Source organism: Dermochelys coriacea, chromosome 6 (assembly GCF_009764565.3).
Source record: "Dermochelys coriacea isolate rDerCor1 chromosome 6, rDerCor1.pri.v4, whole genome shotgun sequence".
In the NCBI taxonomy this organism is placed as follows: domain Eukaryota; kingdom Metazoa; phylum Chordata; order Testudines; family Dermochelyidae; genus Dermochelys; species Dermochelys coriacea.
Genome location: NC_050073.1, coordinates 119,673,892 through 119,693,847, shown reverse-complemented (window position 1 = coordinate 119,693,847; position 19,956 = coordinate 119,673,892). Strand labels below are relative to the sequence as shown.

Genomic DNA, 19,956 nt, shown 5'->3' with positions numbered 1-19,956 from the left:
TACTGCAGAAAGGGATCTGGGGGTCATAGTGGATCACAAGCTAAATATGAGTCAATATGTAACACTGTTGCAAAAAAGCGAACATCATTCTGGGGTGTATTAGTAAGAGTGTTGTAAGCAAGACCCGAGAAGTAATTTTTCTACTTTACTCAGCATTGATAAGGCCTCAGCTGGAGTACTGTGTCCAGTTCTGGGCACCAGACTTTGGGAAAGAGTTGGACAAATTAGAGAAATTCCAGAGAAGAGCAACAAAAATAATTAAAGGTCTAGAAAACATGACCTATGAGGGAAGATTGAAAAAATAGGGTTTGTTTAGTCTGGAGAAGAGAAGACTGAGAGGGGACATAACAGTTTTTCAAGTATGTAAACAGTTGTTACAAGGAGGTGGAAGAAAAATTGTTCTCCTTAATCTCTGAGGGCTGGACAAGAAGCAAGGGGCTTAATTTGCAGCGAGGGCTGTTTAGGTTGGACTTTAGGAAAAACTTCCTAACTGTCAGGGTGGTTAAGCACTGGATCAAATTGCCTGGGGAGGTTGTGGAGTCTCCATCATTGGGTATTTTTAAGAATAGGTTGGACAAACACCTATCAGGGATGGTCTAGAAATACTTAGTCCTGCCTTGAGTGCAGGGGACTGGACTAGATGGCCTATCAAAGTCCCTTCCAGTCCTACATTCCTCTGATTCTGTGTGGTCCAGGACGCAAGGGATCCACTCTCTGAATCATCATGGCTGAAGCCCTATCTCCCTTACCATGCAGGTTTTAGAATGGTCAGTTAGCATCAACACATTGCTCCAGCAAATAACCTCAGCCATGATGTGGAAGGATCATCTCTGGTGATGAATGGGTGATTGCCGCTCCAAGTTCATTGTATCCTTCGATTCTTGGCTGAGACTATCAACAAGGATACTGACTGTGGCAGTGGTTTTTGTGATGTGGAATCAAACAGACCATCAGCTCGCTTCTTGTAGCCACTGAACTTGTAATATTTGGTTAGCAATGTACCTGTCAACCCTCTGGGACCCAAAGTCAGGACAAAGATGCAAACAAAGGGTACACAAGAGAATTCTCAGCATGTGTCATGTATACTATTGTGGAAGGAACATTCTTGTGTGTGCTCCAAGATATATTTGGTTCTAAAATAAAGGGCAGCTGATAAACTCAAATCACTCCAGAATTTGAGCTGGTTGAGTTAGAGATGAAAGGCAAAACATCCAATAACCAATCCCATGAGCTATCCATATTTTTCCTCTTTCAAACACTCATCCTGGATCTTAACATCCTGTTTTGCTCTGCGCGTTCTGTGAGAATTAGCATGTTAGTGAGATAATCCGTCCCTTATTGCTCAGTGAGGAGACATGACAAATCAGTTCTGGCTTATGCTCCTTATGAATCTGACTTCAAGGCTGCATTGGAGGATTTAGATATTGCTTTCTTTGAGTAAGATACAGCCATATCAGTTTGAACCACAAAAGGTTACAGCTCCCTCCAGGACCCAGTTAGACTCTTGGCAAGCATTAGAGGGATGTGAGGATGATAGACGGCTAAAAGATGCCAATTACTTGTAAGTAAACAACATATTTTGTTTGATTTCAAGGGGGAGGGAAAAGGCAATAGAAGAAGACAAAACACCAGGCATACAGATTAGTCTTCTCTTGATCTCCTCTGTAGATACATGATAAATTGTAGTGTCATTTCACAGCGCTCTAGTTAAGAGTCACTTTTGGCTGCATTGTTTCACTCTGTCATTTTGAAGCAGTTTCAGGCAGAAATTTGGCGTGCCTGGGTTTAGTGCAACGATATATTTTTAAAGGGGAGGGGGGCTGCAGCTGTTTTGTTAGAACAAATGGGAGGAAAAGCAGATGCTCAATGGCTTAGTAAAGAATAACACGCCACTAGCATTATTAAGTTCATGAAGTCCACAAAGGACCTTGCTATGACAATCATTTAACCTGGAAAATGCCCAGATATACACTGATAGATCCCAGAACAAAACCAGTAGATCTACTGAGTCCAATGGTGTTACATCAGTTGACACCATCTGAGGATCCAGATTGCTAAACCTACTCCCTATGTGCCAGTTCAGACCTAAATTATGCAACCAGGCTCTCCAGTTTCTGAAGCACAACTGCACTCATGTCTGCAGTGCACAGAGAATTATGTGGCAATATTAATTTTATTATAAAAAAGGTACCACACAATGAAAATACACGGTCTGTTTGTCCTGTAGCAAAGCAGAAACTCCTGCATTGCTTCTGCTGAGCTGCTCCTGGGGGATATGGAGTTAGGAACTGTGCACTGCAGGGGAAGAATCCCTAAATCACATCAGAGTGAAGTTCTGGATTATTGCTGGGTGACATTTTTCATAGACAACTTTTTTCAGTGAAAAATGCTGATTCCATTTCACCGAAACATTCTATGAATTTGTATCCATTTCACCAAATTGTTTCAGTCAGAAAAAAAAATCCTAAAAAAATCGAAACATTTCATTTTGACATTTTTGAAACAAAATGTTTCAATTTTTTGGTTCAAAAAATTCTGTGTGAATCATATTTTTCTTTAATTTTATGTAAAAAAATCAGAAATGTTAAAAAATGCTGACAATTTAAATGGAACATTTCAATTGACCCCAAAATGTGAGATTTTTAGTGTGTGTGTGTATGTGGGTACTTTTTGATTCACCAAAAAATTTGAAAATTGTTGGTTAAACCTGAAACAATTTTTTCCCTGTTTTATTTTTTCTTCCCAGAATTGCCAGTGAACTGAGGAACACGCTAGTCTCCAGCTGCACTCTGGATGTTCATAGAATCATAGAACTGGAAAGGACCTCGAGACGTCATCTAGTCCAGTCCCTTGCACTCAAGGTAGGACTAAGTATTATATGTTAGCTTCGTCCTCCTACAAGCCTCTCCTATTCTCCACAACTCAGGTCTTAGAATCATAGAATCATAGAATATCAGGGTTTGAAGGGACCTCAGGAGGTCATCTAGTCCAACCCCCTGCTCAAAGCAAGACCAATCCCCAAGTAAATCATCTCAGCCAGGGCTTTGTCAAGCCTGACCTTAAAAACCTCAAAGGAAGGAGATTGCACCACCTCCCTAGGTAACACATTCCAGTGCTTCACCACCCTCCTAGTGAAAAAGTTTTCCCTACTATCCAACCTAAACCTCCCCCACTGCAACTTGAGACCATTACTCCTTGTTCTGTCATTTGCTACCACTAAGAACAGTCTAGATCCACCCTCTTTGGAACCCCCTTTCAGGTAGTTGAAAGCAGCTATCAAATCCCCCCTCATTCTTCTTTTCCGCAGACTAAACAATCCCAGTACCCTCAGCCTCTACTCATAAATTGTGTGGTCCAGTCCCCTAATCAATTTTATTGCCCTCCGCTGGATGCTTTCCAATTTTTTCACATCCTTCTTGTAGTGTGGGGGCCAAAACTGGACACAGTACTGCAGATGAGGCCTCACCAATGTCGAATAGAGGGGAACGATCATGTCCCTCGATCTGCTGGCAGTGCCCCTACTTATACAGCCCAAAATGCCATTGGCCTTCTTGGCAACAAGGGCACTCTGTTGACTCATATCCAGCTTCTCGTCCACTGTAACTCCTAGGTCCTTTTCTGCAGAATTGCTGCCTAGACGCTCGGTCTTCTGCTCTTCCAGCCCTCTGAGGGTGTGTCTAAACTTCAGTCTGTGGTGTGAGTAGACATACCCTCTCTAGCTTTACCTGTGCTTGGATAGCTAAAAATAGCATGGACAATGTGGCAACAGGGGGTTCAGCATGGGCTAGCAATGTGAATACGCACCCAGGCCACCCTGTGTGCTGGTACAACTGCATCTACACTGCTGCGTCTACACCGCTACTTCTAGCTTTGCTAGCATGGGTAAAACTAGCATCGATATGTCTACTTGAGCTGCAGTCCCTCCTCGGGTTGCAGCACCGGAGTTCAGACAGGGCAGGTTTGCTCTTGTTCTTGCTGCTGTTCTGAATTGTACATGATCTCCCTTCCGCTGCTTGTCTTTCAAAGAACAGCGAGGTTATATAGGCCCTATGAAGAGCAGAGCGAGAGGCTTGAATGTGATGCCCTAAGCTAACGCAGGGATTCAGGAGACAGATGGTATAACGGCGGAGGAAGGGTATGTCTACACTGTGATAAAAGAGACGTGACATGGCTGCAGCTGACTTGGGCTTGGGCTGCGGGGCTATAAAATTGCAGTGTGGACATTCAGGCTCGGGCTGGAGCCCAGGCTCTGAGACCCTGCGATGGGGTGAGTCTCAGAACCCGGGCCCATGCCCAAACATGTACACTGCAGTTTTTAGCCCGGTGAGCCCCAGTCAGCTGACCTGGGCTCTGAGACTCAGTGCTGTGGGTTTTTTTATCACAGTGTCGACCTACCCAAAGGTGGCTGGGCCGTACATTCTGGGTGGACTGAAGGAGGGGAGAGGAGGAGTGTATAATGACCAAGGCCTTGGAAAGAGAGAAAGATGTGACAGGACGTAGCAGGCGACTGGATATGAGGGAATGACAGCAGCCAGTCAAAGATGAGGCGAAGTTTGTGAGCCAGAGATGGGAATGAGAGCAGAGCTGTACACATGACAAGTGGTTCAATCATAGGTTTGTTGTATGTTACTTGGCTCAAGGCTATTGTAGTGCTGCAGGCAGCTGCTGCATGAATATATAGACTCCCTTTGGGGTCTTGTATGGCTGCTCTTTTACTCGATTTCATCAAAAAGAAGTTGCTCAAAACCCTGCTCTCGTTCTCCATGTTCACAGGAGCCGTGTGTTCTTTTTCTTTTAGCACTCGGTGAGGGGGAATACGCGCCGTGCCATGTCTCTGGAAGAAAAGGAACACCCTGGAGGATAACAGTTCAGAAAATCTCTCTGAGCTTCCGGTCTCTTAATTTGAAACCGGTTGAGAAGCAAGTTCCCTAAGGCAGCTATACTGTATTTAAAGAGAAGGGAAGAATTTAAAATGCAGAGCAAGAATGTGGGAGAAAAGGTGGGCAAGGTAATATCTTTTATTGGACCAACTTCTGTTGGTGAGAGGGACAAGCTGTCGAGCCACATAGAGCTCCTCTTTGGGTCGTATCCTGGGACCAACCCAGCTACAACAACGCTGCATAGGGCTAGCACATGTCATTTAACCGTAGCCCTGTATGGGGCACAGTGCAGAACTGCACCTCCCTGATCCTGCCGGTAGCATTATCTATTTATAATTTGTATTATAGTAAACCTGCCCCGAACAAACTGAGATCAGCGTCCTATTGTGCTGGGTATTGCACATCCCCATAGAAATAGATAGGCCCTGCCCCAAAGAGCTTGCAATGTAAAAAGACAAGATGGCCCAAGGTTGAGTGGAAAGTTGGCCCAGTGGCTAGGGTGCTAACCTACAATTTATTAGACCCAGGTTCTATTCCCTAGTCTGTCACATGCTCCCTATGTGATCCTGGGCAAGTCACTAAAGGCAGTGTTTCTCCATGACCAGACAGGTGCCAGTCCCTGTGATCTCCCTGACCTAGTTTAGGAAGGCAGCAAGCCAGTATCAAAAAGGTCGAGAAACGCTGACTTAGGGTACACATCTACACTGCAGCGGGGAGGTGTGACTCCCCGTGCTGGTAGATGTACACACACTAGCTCTTCCCAAGGTAGCACCTAGCAATAACTGTGTGGGTGCGAGGACACAGTGATGACTTGGGCTAGCAGCCAGAACGCAATCCCCACCCCTTCCCCAAGTATGCACCTGGCCACTCCCAGTGCTATTTTTAGGGGCTAGTATTCGTATGTCTACCTGAGCTGAGAGTGACATCTCCCAGCTGCTGTGTAGCCCTACCCTTACTTGCTCAGTGCCTTGGTCAGCCATCTGCCCAGCAGGGATAACAGCCTTTCTCTAAAAAAAAGAAAAGGAGTACTTGTGGCATGACACTGTGGTTCTGGGGCCACGTAAGTGCAGACTGTATCTAGGTGTTTGGCAGGTGGAGAACTGAGCCAAGACAGATGATCTGACTCCCTTTAGGACACACAGCCTCTGTGCCCCCAGCTGGGAACTGAACCCACATCTCCTGAGTCCCAATCCAATGCCTGCACCACAAGGAGACTCCTCCTCTCTCTGGGGAGGGGTTTCCTCTGCCCAAGGGGGTGCTCCATGAAGGACTGTGCTGGGTAAGGCAGGTCTTTAGGGAGCTCCAGGGGCGGAACAGCCTGCTCATCTCCAGTCCATTCCTGGTGAGCTCCGTGGGTCAGTGTGGAGGGGTCATAGAGCAGGGCTGGGACAGCGCCTCCTCCCTGCCTCTCCCCACCCTCTTGGTAATGATCTGTGCTCAGGGTGGGGGGCCACACAGAGAAAGCAGTTCCTGCACTCCCCCACGCCCAGAAACTGCGCTTGTCCATGGTCAGTGCACAGGTCAGGGGAGGCTCCTGGCTCCCTTTCCGGCCCCGCAGCATGCAGGAGCCTGTCACAATGGTGCCACAAGTACTCCTTTTCTTTTTTGCGAATACAGACTAACACGGCTGCTACTCTGAAAACAATCTGCACCATGATCATTCAGAATATTCCAGCACGAACACAGGAAAAATCGTGGGTTTCCTAGTCCCCGAAGGCCTGGGCTGTGTGCTGGGGCGTTCGGGATCCTCTCCCCCACGCTGCAAAGTGAAGCATCTCCATGACGGATAGAGAAATGGGGCAAGGGCAGAGGACACTATAGGACAGCAGGGATTTGAACTGAATTCAATCACTCAGCACTTTGTTTATTTGACACATGTAGCTGCACCTGCTCTGAGTGCCCTCAGGGCCTGAAAATAAAGGCTGGGATGATTACCGTGCATCCACCTGACGGCTGCTTCGCATGCATGTGTCTGAGCAGCTTGAGATTTAATCCGGCTCGTCCGGAGGATCCCTGTGCCCTGGACCAGGGACACGAGGAGTATCTTCTGGGGGACGGGCCACTGGTGTTGGCTTTAGTTTGAACATACTGAAGCTTTTCAGTGAAATGTCAGAGGTTAATTGTGTTAAACATTTGGAACTTGGCAACGAACTGTAGTAATGGAGCAAACATAAGGGACTAGCGTATGTTATAAAATATTCTGTAGTGATGCTGGCCTAGGAAGATTTACACAGCAAGCCAAGCATATGGCATGCTTTCTCACTGTAATCATCTCTCAGGACCTGCACTGCCACCTAATTACACAGCCACATTTTGTCTTTTCTATTTGACATCTTGTCGTGTTTCCCACAGAGACTTCATTGCAGATCTGGCCAAGCGGCAAGGAAATCATCGCATGTTTCCTGTACAACGGGAACATGGGAGGACCAAGGCACTTGGGTGCTGACAGTATGGAGCACCTCCAGTGTAATGACGAGGGACAGGTAAGAACCTAGAGGGGCAGATAGGACTTTCCTACAGAAACATTGTGTGGATTCTGTATTCATGCTGGTTGAAACGCCCAGAAGAGAGCCTATGTAGGGCGTAAGTCCTGTGAACTCTACCACAGAGCCTGCGTAGCTGGTGTGGGTGGTGGGGTGACGCCTGGGGAAGAAATGCTTTTTTCGGGGGGTTGGGGGGATGCTCCCTGGTTTGCTGGCATGTAGTGATCCACTCTGGGACTGAGCTTCAAGCTGCACAGGGGCTGCACATCTCTGTGGCAGGTCTCCTAAAATCTGTCCTGATTCATGTGGTGGAACCAAACCAGTTCTTCTGGTGTGCCAGCCAGCAGGCAGTCTGTGACTTAGGAGTGCATAGGGTCCAATGCAGGTGCCCTGCACCGGGGCGAGCTTCAGCCTGACGGTCACTTCTTCGTCCTCCCTGTTGAAAAAATGGATCAGCTGCTGCCTTCCTGCCCTCCCTTTCACCGAGCCGAGCTGCTGCAGTAATTGTGCATCCCCTTCCTCTCCTATGAAAAATGTGTCAGCTCCCAAGGAACGGGGGAAAGCTCTGCCTGCCACCTCTGCCGAGCAAACAGGCTCTCTATCCCATAGCACATGCCGCGCTTCTGACTGGCTGCCCTTCCCCAGGAGGTGGGAAAAGGAGGAAGGTCAGCCAATTGATAGGAGTTGCCTATAAACTAAGGGCTTTCCCTGTAGAATCATCTGAAGACCCATTGTGTTGGCTGGTCAGGGGCACTGTTATCCTGGTTTTACTACTATGGAATGAGATTTGGTGACTTGCTCATGGTAACACAGGGAGTCCGTAGCAGAGCATTGACCCCAAGTACCAACCCAGTACGTATGAAGAGCCTGATTAATCCCTGAGTCCTTTCTCCTCAGACTGCGATCTGTTCCCTATGTGGCATGCTCTCATAGGGTACCAGGAGACTAGAACCCAGGTCTATAGAGCCAGCTGACATCCCACATCACCACCAGGAGACCATACAAAGCCATCCGCAAGGAGCACTGAGGAGATTAGGTGCCACAGGAAGATCCACCCGAAGGGTCTAGAGCTACAGCACCCTGCAGCCTTCTGATTGGCCCATGCTCACTGTTTAACTCTGGATGGTGGCTCGGGAAGTTATCTTGGCAGCCAGGCAGATTTTTGGCTTGCTGTGACTCCAGACCTCACCTTGCTTTCTGAACTCGGGATCTGATCCCAGCCTGCCCCTTGCCTCCTGATTCCAGCCTGTAACTAGCTCTGGTCTCCAACCCTGGCCTGACTGACCCTGACTCTTGCATATTGATCCCGGCTCTAGCAATTGTGCTGATCCCTGCTTGCTGACTACTGCCTTGTGGCTGCCCTTGACTCATAAATGCCTGTGCAGCTGTGACTGCTAGGCCAGACCACCCACACCCTGGTCCCTTTCCATTCTAGAGCTAGCACCAGGCTATTCTCACACAGGTAAGAAGTTTTGTACAGCATTCTTGCTGTTGGATTGCTATTGTAAAATGGCCATCGGGGGGTGGGGAGGGAATGATGGAGGAATGAAATAAACAAGATCCAAATACTCTGCTGATTGCAAACATTTCTGGTGATGGTGAGAGATTGTCTTCTAGGAAATGATTTGTGACAGATCAGAGCCTTCTTTCTGTGGATGCTACGGACCAAAAGGTAGAAAAGGATTCATTTCTCAAGGCACCTATCCTAGAATGTTGTTATGTAACCCTAGCAATGAAGTTATAGTATAGTTAGTAATGTAAACATGTCAGAACTTGACTTTCAGTGGAGGTTAGACTGATAAGTGCCTGAGTCACTTTGAAAATAGGACCTAGGCTCCTAAGTCACCTGAGCAGTTTTGAATTTTTTTCCTTAGGTGTTCTTGCCAGTTTATTTTTCAAGTGGCTAGAGTACTAGACTCTGGCTTGGGAGAGCAGTGTTCTATCCTTGGCTTGGCCACTGCGTGCCTTTGGCAAATCACTGCCCCTCTCTGTGCCTCAGTTTCCCCATCTGTAAAATGGGGATAATGATACTGACCGCCTTTCTAAAGTGCTTTGAGGTCTCCTGATGAGAAGTTCTATATGAAAGCTGGGTATTCTTATTATATATTAATAATAATTACAATTTAACCAAAGCAGCCTTTGCAGAGCTGTCCTTACCCATACGCAAAGTACTAGCATGCTGCTCCAGCCTCTTCCCTGTGCCAGCCCTGCCCCCACTTCCCTGAGGACTGCAGCAGGGTCAGGCCTGTAGTCACCGGCGGTGGAAAGTGCATCGACCCTGGCCCCAGCCGCGCTGCCGGTGAGTGCTGGGCGGGGGGGCAGTTCTCCCCTGCCCCCCAAGCCAGCAGAGGCCTGGGGCCCCACACCCCCCACAGCGGGAGGGGGGGGGAGAGCTGTGTAGGGCCCCAGAATAGCTAGGGACGGCCCTGAGCCTTTGACAATTTTGGACTGCTGTAATGAATTACAAATATCTTTTAATGTAGCATATTTTCATGGAGGTTGTTCAGCAGCATACACAACACATGAAACAAAAAAGTCACAAGTGATGCACTCAAGTGCTGATTTGCCTTATATTTCCAAAAAAAACCCATATATTCTTTGTTGCTATGAGACACAGAAGTTTTCCCTAGATCCAGTCATTTTATTCTCATGTCATGGATACAGATCTGAAAGAACAATACGCTGCTAATGGTATCCGCTTTAAATCCTGCTTCAAGAAAACTTTTGCCTCCCACACTTTTTAAACAAATAGATTTGTTTTCCTTTTGTTCCTTAATGTCTTAGGTAGATTTGTCCAATGGTTAAATCATTGTCCTCAGTAAAAATGGGTGTCTTATTTCCATAATGAAAGAATTCTTTACCCGGCAGCCACTCCTTGAAAGTCAGAGCCAACACAGCTGGACTATTACACAGCTGGACTATTTGAATAAATGTAGTTTTATATCAAATTTACCAAACGAATATAAGATAAAAGCAAAGGTCACTCCACAACACTGATATTATAAATATGTCTGAATTAGTGCCCTTCCTTGTATTTGGCTCCAGTTAAATTATTTCATTAGCCCCTGCCCCGCTTCTTAATTGGTCACTTATGTTTAAAGAGTAAGCCAGAGTATTTCATGTGCTGCATAATAGCTAAACAAGCTCTCCAATAAACAGCAAACACCAGCTGATATGCTTAAAGAGATGGATCCATGCTCCGGTCTCAACTGCGAGCCTGGGAAAACCATTAACTTAATGACGGTGTTTTTAATTTGATACACTGTGTTTAATGTGAAATGTATGTGAATTTCAGAGAATTTGTTTGCTTAGGTGCAGGGAATGACTGTAATCCCAGTGGGTTTTCAGGGCTGGAGTGCGGCTGCTGTTGTTTCTTGGTGGGTGTCTGAGAGAGTAGGCAGGAGAATGCTGAGAATTCAGCCAAATTAAGTCCTGTAAAACAGCTCTTTGATTAGATTAGAACAAGCTTGTTTATCCCTGTGTGCATTAGATTCGGGCTGTTGTTAACTAAGGACTGCAAGCATACATCAAGTTGCCCTCCTGTTCTGGTGCTTCTCCAGGTAACATATTGGTTGCCTGCTTCTCTGAGGTAAATCACAACATGACCCTCCCACAGCTCCCTGGCTTAGCTACCAGAGAGTTTCAATGTCATTCGTTCAGACAATGTAGGTGGATCATACCCTGGATCACATAACTAGCATTCCACAGCCATGTGGCTTTGAGGTTGATTAGGATTGTTGAGCTAATGCTCTTTCTTTCTTGTTAATTTCCCTAATACTCTGCTGATCTCCTTAGGTCAATGCAAAGGGAACAGCTGCCTGGAGGTGTGCAGATGGTCAGTCACCTATGGGGTTCCTACTCTTGATGGCCAATCTGGGCTTCTTCCCAGCCTACAATGCAGAATGCTTGTTACAAGCTGATGTCCACTGAGCCGTGTATCCTTTTTTTTTTTTTTTTGGTAATTCAACTGTGCTGGGATCCTAATGGTTACAGCATGTCTGTGTGGCAAGGAGAGAGCTAGGAGCAGGGACAAGTGGGGAATAGCCTTTGTGTGGCTCACAATGAGAGGCAATGGTAAAGGTCACAGTTAGTGATGGTCCCTGTATCCGAGTGTAACACTGACAGACCCCAGTCATCCTCAGGCAGGATCAAACCTGGGACCTCTGGAGCTAAATGCATGAGCCTCTCTACCGCATGAGCTAAAAGCCACATGGCCCTTAGCTAAGGCTGTAGCAGACTCATTAATCTCTCAGTGCCACTAGAGGGGACAGAATACCACACCAAGGAGGTGTGTGGGTTACACAAACACCCTGTGCTTTGTGAGCATTTGCAGACAGAACCTGAATCCAGATTTTGAAAATGGCCCCTGAATAGCCTGAGGCAAATGCCCTGGATTCTAAAACCCTTGAAATTTGAGGCTCAAAATCGAGCCCCTTGCCACTAGAATCTGCTGTGGCCCAGCATGCTGATTCTGCCAGCGTACAAGGGGGATTCCCTGGGTAGCACAGGGCCCATAGAACAGCCCTACACTGCTTCCTGACCACTTGCTGTCCCTTACGTAGAGTCACACAGGAGATGAGGTTGGGAGGGACATCTCAGGGAAAGAAGGAGTTGAGGCTGGAACACATTGTGCTCTAGCTATTTTGGGACTCTGGAATGGTCCATAGGAAGCCATTGCAACAAAAGCAATTCCTGAGGCTGTTCTAAGTTACACTGAGGACATCTGTGGTCCCTGGTTGGCTCCAGAATATGGAGGCTGCACAGCCACTTCTGTACCCTTTCCACCACAAGTCCTGCTCAGAGCCCAGACCTAAAAACATTTTTTTTATAACTTGAGCCTGTCTCTAGTTACAGTATGCATCACTGGAACATGTAATACTAGGGGAAGTATGGTTCAGTGGATAGGGCAGGCCCAGAATTCATGCACCCAGAGTTGTACTCCTGGCTTTGAAGCTGATTTGCTTGACCTTGGGCAAATCTATCTCCCTGTGCCTCTGTTCAACCCATCTGTAAAATGGGCTTATGACCCTCACCTGCATTCCGTTCACAACTGACTCCATGCAACTTTACCAACCCCAAGTTTTCAAACAGCATTGTTGGGACCTGAAATATAATGAGTGGCCTAACAATAATTTTGGTGTTTTCTTCCCCCAAGCTCTGTAACCAAGAGGGCTAGACAGGATTTTTAATGAAAACTGAGATTTTCCCATAATCACCTGACTCCGGGAGTTGGGGCTTTTAAGAAAAACACCAAGTGTTATGACAAAATTGCAAGCTGGCAAGACAATGTGTGATCTTGTGCATGTCACTTAACTCAGTGTTTCTCAGTCTTTCCAGACTACCGTACCACTTTCAGGAGTCTGTTTTGTCTTGCGTACCCCCAAATTTCACCTCACTTAAAAACTACTTGGTTACAAAGTCAGACATAAAAATACAAAAGTGTCACAGCACACTAGTACTGAAAAATTGCTTCCTTTCTCCTTTTTAGAATATAATTATAAAATAAATCAATGGGAATATATTGTACTTACATTTCAGTGTATAGTAGATAGAGCAATATAAACAAATGACTGTATGAATTTTTAGTTTGTACTGACTTTGCTAGTGCTTTTTATGTAGCCTGTTGTAAAACTAGGCAAATATCTAGATGAGTTGATGTGCCCCTTGGGAGACCTCTGCGAACCCTGAGGGGTACATGAACCTCTGACTTAACCATTCTCTATCTTAGTGTCTCCACCTGTAAACTGGAGAAAATGCCATTTGCCGACCTCTGTTTAATGTACTTGGAGATCTATGCCCCATAAAAGCTAAGTATTTTTATGAACTATTATTCTATACATATTTTTGGAGAATGCACCTCACATATGTATGACTTAAGTTCTTTCAGGGCTTTTTGCTTAACTTAAAGTTAAGCACATGCTTAAGTGCTTTCCTGAATCTGGGTCTTAAAGAGGAATATTTCAGACATGAGATTCTATTCTGTTTTTTCTCCTATTCTGTACAACAGGCAAAGGTTTTATGTTTTCTCTATCATCATCTGTGTTTAATACCAATGTGTGTATATTGTTTTGCTATAATGTTTTGTACAATAGGCCAGTTTACACTGGGGATTTTGTCGTTCGGCTTTGCCCCAAATAGGAAAGTAATGTGCTTATAAAATCAAGCCTTTGTAGATGCTTTGTAAAACTGGCTTGTGCCCTAGCGCTGAGGAGTTCCTTGAAATCCCGTCTTTCTTCTATTAGTGGGTAGAAGTTTTTTTTAAATAAGAATAATGCTTAATTGTTTCATCTGACATGAATGAAAAATGAGAAACAGCAGCCAAAGCTGAAATAAAGTCTCTTTTTAGGAGCTGAAAAGAAGATAGAAGTTAAAATATGCAAGTATGTTGTAGAGCAAGAAAACTGTGAGCTCTATCAGAATTAACTAGTGAGAGCTGTTCTTCATCTCCACCATACAGCAGAGGTGATAGACTCCCAGAGCTCCTATCGAAAGGGTATTTTATTTTGGCTAAGACTTGCACAAACTCGAACAATCACTCCAATGCAGTGTTTCTCACAGAGTAGGTTACTGCTCCCTGAGGGGGCACAAAGGACTAGCCAGGGGCACAAACAGACCTCTCAATTGTTCTCTAGTCTCAGCTTTCATTTAAAAAAAAATAAAGTAAGTATCTAGTTCTTTTGTTGAGAAGAAAACCTTCACAGCCTGAGGCCTGGCCCACACTTGGAAGGCTAGGCTGGTATTGCTTCACTGGTGTACTATCCCAGCAAAGCGCTCCTAGTGTGGACGCAGCTCATTCTGGCAAAAGCCCCCCATAGTGGCATACTCCAGGATCATACTGGGAAAAGCTTTTGCCAGCATAGCTATGGTGGTCACAAGTTACATCTTGGCACACCCCTGACTCACGCAGCCATGCAAGAAAAAGTTTGTAGTGTAGCCTTGACCTGAGTTTGAAGAGATCCTGAAACAATAGCTCTGAAGTTTGAACTTTCCCATTCCCTTCAGCTCAGATTCCAGTAATATTGATTTAAAGGTCAGCATTGTTCACCATTTCACTGCTCACCAAAGTGGGTAAGAAAGGAGAGGAGGACTCACAAGCTTGGAGATTCCCAGTTGGGTGGGTGGGGCAAGGAAGATGTCTGAATTCAGATGTATTTGGATCTTTAACAACATGTTGCAGGGTTGCAGAGTAGTTACTGTTTTTATTTTCCTGAAGGCAGAGGGGGCTCAGCTTTCCAGCATTTGGGAAATGTTCTTCTAACTGAAATCAACATTTGCTTAATGGAAGTTGAGTGTTGAGCCAAAAGCAATGGAAAAAAACATGCAGCTCTTAGGGGAGAAAAGCTAACTTTTATTTTGCCCTTACAAGGGCTGACCCAAGCAACCTGGCTGCTTATACATCCGCTGGGTTAAATGAGCATGATTATCACTTTACTAAAGTGGAGATATTCCTGTACTGCCTTATGGTCAGTATATTAGCTGACACCATTTAATTAAAGCCTAATTTATCTGTGAATGAAACTATTTAAAATTGCCGTGCAGTGTTTTATTTCATACAATTTCTGCGAATCACCATCCATTTCCTCTGTTGGCAAGGTGGCTGTGAGGCAGAAGAACCACTGCTCTGTAATGTTCAGGGCCCAGTGAGTCAGACCTAAAGCCCACGACCCCTACACTGCTCCACTTTACAAAATGTCTGGGTTGGGGGGCGGATGTGGGGGCTGGAGGGACAGTTAAGTCTTTTTACTCAAAGCAACTTGTGTGGTGAGCAAGTGGGTTTTCTCAAACTGGGGGTCAGATTTTTCAAAAGAGCTGGGCCTTCACAATTAGGAACAGATTTATTTTTTTTTAAACTCCCAAAAGAAGCAGCTGACTCAAAAGACTGGGTGCCAAGCTAAGGCCTTGTCTACACTACAGAGTTTTGTATACAAAAGATACGTTGACACTCAAAAAGCAATAAAATAAAAATCGGTATTGCATGTTCACACTCACTTCCTCTGTCGGTAGTTGGAGCATTATCATCGACCGTGTGAGCAATGCTCTGTGGGTACCTATTCCACAGTGCAGCTTGACACCTTCTGCCGCTAGGTCTTGTGGGAGGGCAGAGCCGATCATGGCGCATCTTGGGACCGGGCTCAATATCCCATGATGCATTGTTTTCCGTCCCAGCATTCCATGGGCTTGTGGCTTTCTTTCGTGGCATTTTTCAATGGTTCTTGTTTACTGTGAAACCCAGCATCTTTGTGAGAAGGGATGGATCCCGCACTGCTCTCATATGCTCTGATAACTGTCATTAACACATTATGAATGGCAGTGCAGTTAATCATGAAGTTCCTAACTGAAGAAGACTCCCAGTTGCCTGACATTGTGTGTGATGTGGATAGGAGCAACTTTAGATTTCTTTTGGCATTCACAGAACAGCTGCACAGGGTGGACTGTCGCTTTTGGGCTTGGGAAACAAGCATTTAATGGTGGGATAGTATTGTCATGCAGGTCTGGGATGACGAGCAGTGGCTACAGAACCACCTTCCTGGAACTGTGTGCGGAGCTTGCCCCAGCACTGTGGCACAAGGACACCAGAATGAGATCTGTCCTATCGGTAGAGAAGCATGTGGCAATCGCAATGTGGAAGGTGGCGACTCCAGACTGCTATCGGTCAGTCGCGAATCAGCTCTGAGTCGGGAAGTCAACTGTTGGGGCTGTGTTAATGCAAGTGTGCAGGGCAATTAATCACATCCTGCTACGAAGGACCGTGCAGGGCCGTCCTTAGGATTTATGGGGCCCTATGCAGTATTATTAAACTGGTGCCCCTATGCCCAACGGCTGCCCGGGTTCGCATGTGTATTTTAGATAAGGGTGGTCTTTTGAAGGATTTATTTAGATAACGATATATCTGAAGATCCAGGCATTTAAGGCTAAAGATGAATACTCAGATTGTGTATCTAAAAATCTATACAAGGATTTTTTAGCGATGTGATTTTATAAGATTCAGCAACACACTGATGAAATATTTTTAAAGCAAATGTTAAACTAAGGTCCTGTAGACTAACATGTTCTGAGTAAATATTACAGTAATGCACAACTGTTTTTGTCATTAAATTCAGAAACTGACAGTATATACTTGGAGGTTGGCAAATGCCTGTTAAGTGGCTTCATCACCACTTGAATGGATCTTTAACAGTTTCAATGTTATGCTAATAGGTCTGGCAGGCTGGAAGGCTTTTTCTCTTTTAAGTACCAGATCCCCTTTGGAGGAAGACTCACCAGGCTGCAGCAGGTGGTGGTGGGAGCTTGCGGGAAAGGTCAGAACAGGGATAGGAAGAGGTGGGAGGATGGGCACTAAGACCCAGGGATGCCCCAAATTTTCAGGTGTCCTATGCAGCTGCATATGCCTAAGGATGGCCCTGGAACAGTTATTCTGGGAAATGTGCGTGAAATAGAGGACGGCTTTGCAGAAATGGGTTTCCCTAACTGGAGGGGTGATAGCTGGCACACATATTCCAATTTTGGCACCAGACCACCTTGCGATGGAGTACATCAATAGGCTACTTTTGGAAGGAAAGGGCTACTTCTCCAGGGTGTTGCAGGTGCCTGTGGATCACCGTGGGAGTTTCACTGACATCAACATAGGGTGGTCCGGGAAGGTGCATGATGCAGGCATCTTCAGGAACATTGGCCTGTATAAAAAGCTCCAAGCAGGAACTTTCTTTCCAGACCAGAAGCTTGCAGTGAGGCATGTTGAAATGCCCAGAGTGATTCTGGGAGACCCAGCATACTCCTTATAGCCATGGCTCATGAAACCTTACACAGGAAACCTGAATAGATGTAAGGAGCGGTTCAACAACAGGCTGAGTAGGTACCGGATGACCGTGGAATGTGCCTTTGGCAGATTAAACACACGCTGGTGTTGCCTTTATGGCAGGTTAGTCCTCAGTGAGCATAATATTCCCATGGTCATAGCCGCGTGTTGTATGTTGCATAATATTTGTGAAGCTAAGGGTGAAAGGTGTGCTCAGGGGTGGAGTGCTGAGGCAGACCACCTGCCTGCTGATTTTGAGCAGCCAGATACCAGAGCTATCAGAGGATCCCGGGGTGGGGGGTGAGGGGCAGTTTAAATCAGGGAGGCTTTGAGGTAACACTATGAAATGAAACCCAGTAACATACAGTATATAGCTGTGATTGGTACTGCAATGTTACATTACATCTAGTTTTCCTAGGAAGCAATTGTGAAATTTGGGGGTCTTAAATTTCAGAAAGCCAATGATTCAACTGCCTGTGTATGTCTTGGTAGTGCCTGCTATCTCAATTTGTAGGACACAAATAAAGATTAGTTATCATTCAAAAACTTTGCTTTTATTTCACAAAAAACAACACACACAAACACGCTTGGTGGGAAGGGAGGTACCAGGGAAAAGCAGACTTTCAGAGCTGTGTGGAGGTCCAGCTATCATTGTGAAAGTTGTCTGAGGGGGTGGAGTGAAGGGGAAACTGAGAAGTCCCGGAAAGTAGAAAGGACTGTGCGGGTGGAGTTGGGGCGGGGGGAGGGGCACGGAAAAGAGTTTTGAATGTGTTGCCGGGGAGGGGGGGCACGCATCTGCTCAGTCTGCAGCATTATTAAGGACTTCAGCATCTGTGTTTGCTCCTCTATGACTTTAATCATCTGCACAGTAGCAACCTTAACGAAGCCCTGATTTTCTTTTCTGTCCTGCCTTTTGGCTTCCCTCCACTCCCTGCATTCCCTTTTCTCTGCATTGGAGAACTGCAGCACCTCCCAGAACATGTCTTCTTTGCTCCATCTTGGGCGCTTTCTTATCTGGCGGAGATGCTCTGCCAGCGTGCGTGGGGTGTCCCTCAAACCGCATCTGCAGAAGCACCAAGAAACAATGCACAGAAGCAGGATTGTTAAGTTCATGTGCATCATTGAAACTTTTCAGTAAAATATACCTCTGGTAACATTACAGTCACTTTCTCACTGACTCTTGGCAAGCGCACATATCGGCGAACACCCAAAGCATGGTGAGTGTTGGCTGGGCGGGAAGGATGCTCTACATGGGGGAAGGAGCACTCTGGAAGGGTTGCAGTGCAGCGGACTAGGGAAAAAAATTTTAAATTCTCCTACACTTTTCCACAGGTGGGGGTCATTGTAGCAGATATCTCCCTCCTGAGGGGAAGCAGGGAAGTAAGGGCACATCTACTATACACGGTCCCTATGCTGCTTGCCACTTTGGTTCCTGCACAAGTGGTTGCTGAATAGCATGGAAAAGTTTCCTACGATGGGGGAAGGAACAAAGCAGCTCTTCCGAGGAACCTTCAGCAGAGGATTGTCAAATACCTCCCGGAAAATTTCCTAGAGATCTCTCTGGAGGATTCCCGTGAAATCTTAGCATGCATTAGCACCCTGTTCTGCCATATTATTAGCTGCACAGGGAAATGTACAGCTCACAGAAACACAGCCAGGCATGTACATTTCTGTACCCTGAACCCATCTCTCCACTACACAAACCACTGCCACTTACCAGGCATCTCCTCTCCTGCTTCTTGCTCACTGGAGAGCAACTGCTGAGACTGGCTAGACACCTCTGGAGTGGAGAACAATTCCTGGCTGCCTGCCTCAACAGGCAACCCAGCCAGGAGCTCCACATTGTCGTCTAAGTCCACCTCTTCATCAATGACTTCATCTTTCAGGTTCGGTCCTCTTTCTGCTGCCTCCAAAGTATCCATGGGGCTCTTGGCAATGGAGGTGAGGTCACCACTGAGGATAGTGTCCAGATCCTTATAGAACCAGCTGGTCTTAGGTGAAGCACCTGAGCGACAGTTTGCCTCCCTTGCCTTATGGTACGCCAGCCTCAGCTCCTTTATCTTCATTCTGCACTGCAGTGCATCCTGATCATAGCCCTTTTCGCACAAGCCTCCAGAAATCTGCCCATAGGTATTCCAATTCCTACAGCTCAAGCACAGCTGGGACTGCAGTCTCCTCTTCCCATATACTGATCAGATCCAAGAGCTCTGCAGTGGTCCAAGTGGGAGAGCGTTTGGTGTGATAACCCACCATGGTCACCTGGGAAGATGCGATGAGACCTCTGCACACCAAGCAAACAGGAAATGGAATTTCAAAAATTCCTGGAGCTTTAAAGGGGGAAGGACAGATGGTTGTTTGCCTGGCTGCACGGCAGTGGAGATCAAACTGCTGACCAGAAGGTCAGGATGGGCATTGTGGGACACCTCCTGGAGGTCAATTAAAATGATAAAATCAAGCACGATTTCTACACTGGCACTTTGTCGACAAAACTTTTGCACAAAAACCCCCTTTGTCTCTCGTTGAAGTGGTTTTATTTTGTCACCAAAACAGGGCATTTTTGCCATCAAAAGTCACATCGTAGTGTGAAAACCACCACTGTTTTGTCGACAAAAGCTGCCTTTTGTCAACAAAACTCTGTAGCGAAGACAAGGCCTCAGTATCACAATGGGAGCTGCTGGGTGCTGAGGACTCTTGAAAATCTGGCTTTTATTTAAATGCCTAAATGGGAGGCGAGTTCTTGGAAAAATCTGGTCCCAAGTGTGGGTGCTAAGCCTTTGAAAATTGGTCCCATATTAAT

General features: G+C 46.1%; 2 long non-coding RNA genes across 2 annotated transcripts; one reads left to right on the top strand and one right to left on the bottom strand.

The window, feature by feature from the left end:
* Positions 1 to 1,281: 1,281 nt before the first annotated feature.
* LOC119856697 lies at positions 1,282 to 14,862 on the top strand. The gene is made up of 4 exons (XR_006282384.1): positions 1,282 to 1,561; positions 2,747 to 2,861; positions 7,233 to 7,363; positions 11,159 to 14,862. It is a non-coding gene; the product is annotated as an uncharacterized LOC119856697 (long non-coding RNA).
* Positions 14,863 to 18,118: 3,256 nt separating this feature from the next.
* LOC122460837 lies at positions 18,119 to 18,912 on the bottom strand. Its single transcript, XR_006282383.1, has 2 exons — positions 18,877 to 18,912; positions 18,119 to 18,222 (listed from the first exon to the last, which is right to left on the bottom strand). It is a non-coding gene; the product is annotated as an uncharacterized LOC122460837 (long non-coding RNA).
* Between the last annotated feature and the right edge of the window lie 1,044 nt (positions 18,913 to 19,956).